General features: G+C 42.6%; 1 pseudogene; it reads left to right on the top strand.

Moving 5' to 3' along the window:
* Positions 1-59: 59 nt before the first annotated feature.
* LOC125107143 (ATP-dependent zinc metalloprotease YME1L1-like) overlaps positions 60-5,489 on the top strand; it is a 51,864-nt pseudogene continuing 46,434 nt past the window's right edge.

The following is a 5,489-nucleotide window of genomic DNA, read 5'->3' as shown; positions in this document are numbered from 1 at the left end:
GGCAGATATACACCCCCCACCCCCGAGCAATGCCCACCTGCCCCGGAAGTACTGGTGCGTTGGAACCTTAGCTTCCGGGGCAGATTGTCGTTGCAGCAGCTGTGAGAAGGAGAAGCTGTTTTCTGTTTCTAGGGAGAGTAAGGGCTAAGGGGAGACGGGGAAAGAAAAGGAAAGAAGGGCTCAGCACCTCCCCGCCGAGCCGTGGACAGAGGGGCACTTTCGGCAGGCTGGCGAGGTAGCTGAGAGCCCGGAGGAGATGTTTTCCCTGTGGAGTGCGGTGCAGCCCCAGGTGAGTCCGGCATCGGTCCTTTTTTCCTCCCTTCTTGCCCGCGGCTGTTTGGCGTTTGCTTCTGTAGAAGCTGTTTCTCGTTTGGGATCCTAGGAGGGAAGCGATCTACCCAAAGCGAGTCTTAGGATTGAGACGGGATCAGCGGCTACGCTGAGAGTAGAAGGCGGACGCTGTAGCAGAGATCGATATGATGGAGACCTTGGTTGATCGAGTTGATAGCGTGAAATTTTTACTAGAGAATCCATTAGGCATTGTTCAGCGCCGGACATTCTGGGGTGGGGGGTGCGGAGTGAGGATGGAAACGCCTTTGCCTTAGATGTAAAGGGAGCAAGTAATGTTTTCTATCTTATCACCTCTCCGGAGATTTACTGTAACAACCGCGATACCCAATTCTTTCTTTCCTTTTTAAATGGAATTTAACTCAAACGTGTTGTAATAATTTGAGTACCACGAATACTTCCTTGCTTGCTTGCTTTTTTTTTTTCTTTCTTTCGGACAGAAAAGACTAATAAACACATTTTTAAGTTATTGACTGCTTGCGTTACTATTTTTGTTTAGCCCCTGTCCCATTTTTTTCATAAAGCAAAAGATAGGGCAGAAAAAAAAAATTCCCAGGGCTCTTAATTATCTTCTTTCAGGAGTAATCACTTGTGACAATGTTTTGTCCTTGGTTCATTTAATCATCTCTTTTGGATGGCAACATTTTGATAGTTTTTTTGTTTTTGTTTTTTGTCTTTTTTTGGAGTTCTCAGTTTTGCAAATAAACAGGTTTTGGACATATTTAGATTTTAAAGTAATTTTAACACTCTTGTTTCAGGAACGTATAATTATGTTCCTTTGTGTAACCCCACTCTCTTGGTTTTTTTGTTTGTTTGTTTTGTTTTTTGCTAGTACTGGCTGGATAATTGAAAGTGAAGTGATTAGTTATTTATTGAGCATCAGTAATGTGCCGGTCGGGTGGAGAAAACAAATGTGGAATCTTGATGGACATATGAAGAAAAATGGAATGGGAGTTAGCCAGGTAAAGAGTGAATGGAAGTAAACAGTTATCCCAAGTGTCTGCAAGGATATCTGCAGGTCCTGATATAAGGAAGAGCTTAGCTGATTGGAGGAACAAAAATAAGGCCAGTGTGGCTAGTGATTAATTGGTGATTAGTGTGTAGTGATGAAATGGTGTGATGACAGAAATGAGGTGAGGGAGAAGCAGTGAGGCAAATCATAGAGGAAGTTATAATAAGGTAACTTACCTTTTTTTTTTTTAAGATTTTATATATTTATTTGAGAAAGAGTGGGGGGGGGAGGGACAGAGGAAGAAAGAGAAGCAGACACCCCCCCTAAGCAGGGAGTTGAGTAGGGAGCCCGGCCATTGGAGGCAGGGCTTGATCCAATCCAGGGCTCCATCCCAAGACCCTGGGATCATGACCTGAGCTGAAGGCAGATGCTTAACTGTCTGCCTATCCAACTGAGCCACCCAAGCACCCCTAATAAGATGGGACTTTGGATTTCATTTTAAATGTATTGGGAACCATTGGATGTTTTTAAGCACAGAATGCCATGATCAGATTTACCTTTTCAGTAGATCACTCTGGCTTCTGTGGAGAATTAGAAGGGCAAGAGCGGAGGTGTTTTCAGTAAAGGATGTTATTGCAGTAATCCTGGAGAGGGATAATGCACTACTAAAGTGGGGGCAATGGTTACGGAAAGAAGGGGATGAGTTAGGTTTCATTTATTTATTTATTTATTTATTTATTTATTTTTAAAGATTTTATTTATTTATTTGACAGAGAGAAATCCCAAGTAGGCAGAGAGGCAGGCAGAGAGAGAGGAGGAAGCAGGCTCCCTGCTGAGCAGAAAGCCCGATGTGGGGCTCGAACCCAGGACCTGGGATCATGACCTGAGCCGAAGGCAGCGGCTTAACCCACTGAGCCACCCAGGCGCCCCAGTTTATTTATTTATTTTTTAAAGAATTTTAATTTATTTGACAGAGAGAGCAGAAGCAGGTGGAGTAGCAGGTAGAAGGAGAGAGAGAAGCAGGCTTCCTGCTGAGCAAGGAGCCAGATGTGGGGCTCCATCCCAGGACCCTGGGTTCATGACCTGAACTAAAGGCAGTCGCTTCACCAACTGAGCCACCCAGGCGCCCCACAAGTTAGGGGTTTTTTTGGTTTGTTTTGTTTTGTACAGGGAGTAGAATTTAATGAGAGATTGGATATGATGGATGATGGAAAGAAATGTTTCTGGTTTGACCAGCCAGATGCATGGAAATTGTATTTACCAATATGACAGTGTCCGTGTAACCAAACTCAGGGGGTTTGCCACTTGAGATGCATCAAGTTGAACACAACTCAAGGAACTGTTGAAAACAAAGGACTTTATTACTTCTCACAAGTAAGGGGACAGATGGCTCTCTGTGGGGTTAGTAGAGGGAAGCTTTTATTCGGTGTGTTAGGGGGCGGGGCAGGGAGCACTTCAAGTCAGTCGCTCAGGCCCAGCGTGTCAGCATGCTAGTGCACACATTGTATGTTCAAAAAAATGGTGGGAAACTCAGCCTCTAGGGGATCTTGGCATTATCATGTGCTAAAGGTAACTTCAGGACAGCTCAGAGGGGCTTCAGGGAGACACACCTGGCAAGGGGCTCCCAGGGGAAACATCATGTCTCCTTGGCTGGAATTGTCGGTTCTATAAAACAAAAGCTACTCCTTCCCTGCCTTTGTCCCTTTCCTTCCTCTCTTCTGATAGCTTTCCACCCTCTTACTTGGGTAACTTCCTATTGCATCCTAGCTTACATCTGGAGGAATCCTACCGGTTGTTTGAAAAAGAAGTCTGACTTGGCCTGTTGGAAACAGTATTAAATCCTTTAAAACTGAAGTTCAAGAAGTTTGTATCAAGAAGATTCAATTTTAGGAGATTTATCATCAGCTGGATGGAGAGTTAGTGCTACCTGATGTTGGTAGAGATGGTGAAAGTATTTTGTGTACCGTAGGCAGGCTTAACTGGGCTCACAGAACCCTTACACATTTTATGCTGTGAAAGATGGTAAACATTTGTAATTCCTGGCTGCTTAGCCAATGGAATATGCCTAAATTTAAACTGTGAAGTTAGCAAAGATACAAAAAGTGGACTTTTTCATTGAGAAGAGATCAAACCTTCTTTTAGTAATTTAAATCCATTTTTGAATGAGAAGAGCTATAACTAATTGAAATAAAGCTTTTCAAAGAAATAGGCAGAAAATACGTATCTTAAAATAATTTTATTTCTGTAGTTTTAAGAGAGCTTATTGTTTCTTTCTCACCCTAAAAATAATACATGCTCACTGCCAAAAATGCTGGAAAGAGAAATACAGATGAGAAAATAAAAATCCGGAGCACCTGGGTGACTTGGTTGGGTGACTGCCTTTGGCTCAGGTCATGATCCCAGGGTCTGGCATCAAGCCCCACATTGGGCTTCTTGCTCAGCGGGGAGCTGGCTTCTCCCTCTGCCTGCTACTCTGCCTGCTTGTGCTCTCTCTCTGTCAAATAAATAAATAAAAATTTAAAAACTCCACAGTTTTCATTGTGCAGACATTGTATTTTAGAATATATTCCTTCATTCTTCTTACCTCTATATAAATATGTGTATGCATACTTTAAAAAAAAAAAGATGTAGTTTTACATTTAACAATTTTTTAAAAGATTTTATTTATTTGACAGAGAGAGATCACAAGTAGGCAGAAAGGCAGGCAGAGAGAGAGGGGGAAGCAGTCTCTCTGCTGAGCAGAGAGCCTGATGCAGGGCTGGATCCCAGGACCCTGAGATCACGACCTGAGCTGAAGGCAGAGGCCTAACTCACTGAGCCACCCAGGCGCCCCTACATTTAACAATTTTTAAAAATTTTACAACATATTGTGAATTTATTTCTGGAAATTTCAGTAAAAGTCTAACTGGAATCTGGAGTCAGAGTATCTTGGTTACAATCTTTGTTCATACACTTGACTTGTTGAGTGTGACTTTGAACGTGCCCCTAAACCTGTCTAAATTCTTGCTGTCTTTGTCAATTAAATGAGAAGTAAAAAGTATTGTTTATGCCTGTTTTAAGGATTAAATGAGATATAAATGAAGCGCATAGTACAAAACCTGGCAGACAAGCATGCCCTGAAGATACTGTGGGTTTGGTTCAAGACTACCACAGTAAAGCAAGTATTACAATAACAAAAGTCAAATGAATTTTTGGATTTCCTAGTGCATCTAAAAGTTATGTTTGCACTATACTATGATCTAAAAAACAATGTAATACTTTAATTAAAAAATACTTCGTTGTTGAAAAATGCTAACCATCATCTATGCTTTTTTTTTTTTTTAAAGATTTATTTATTTGACAGAGACACACAGAGAGAGAGGGAACACAAGCAGGGGGAGTGGAAGAAGGAGAAGCAGGCTTCCCGCCAAGCAGGGAGCCCAATGCAGGGTTCGATCCTAGGACCCCCAGACGCTTAATGACTGAGCCACCCCGGCACCCCTGTCCCTGTGCTTTTTTTTTTTTTTTTTTTTAAGATTTAGTTTATTTGTCAGAGAGAGAGGGAGAGAGAGCATAAGCCCCGGTAGAGGCAGGCTCCTTGCTGAGCAAGGAGCTGGATGTGGGATCATGACCTGAGCGGAAGGCAGACACTTAACCGAATGAGCCACCCAGGCATCCTGTGCCTTTTTTTTTTCCTTTAAAGATGTATTTTTAGAGATAGAGTGTACACACACACACACACACACACACACACACACACATGGGAGCAGAGGGAGATGAAAAGGGAGAGAATCTCAAGCAGACTCCCTGCTGGGTGCAGAACCCCATACTGGGCTCCCATCTCTCGACCCTGAGATCCTGACCCAAACAGAAATCAAGAGTTGGACACTTAACCGACTGAGCCATCCAGGCTCGCCTGTCGCCTGTGCTTTCATAATCTTTTTGATCATGGTAGTGACTGCTGAAGGTGGGAGGTGGCTGTGGCAATTTCTTAAAATAAGACAACACTGAAGTTTGCAATATCGATGGACTCTTCCTTTCATGAATGAATTTTCTGTCAGATTGATGCTATTTGATAGCATTTGACCCACAGTAGAACTTCTTTCATTATTGAACTGAATCATCTCAAACCCTGCGCTTCCTTATCAACTCAGTTTATGTAATAATCCAAATTTTTTGTCATTTCAGTAGCCTCACAGCAGCTTCACCA

The sequence above is a fragment of the Lutra lutra genome, chromosome 8 (assembly GCF_902655055.1).
Source record: "Lutra lutra chromosome 8, mLutLut1.2, whole genome shotgun sequence".
Lineage (NCBI taxonomy): Eukaryota > Metazoa > Chordata > Mammalia > Carnivora > Mustelidae > Lutra > Lutra lutra.
The sequence above is the reverse complement of the archived record's forward strand: the minus strand, read 5'-3'. Positions and strand labels throughout refer to the sequence as shown.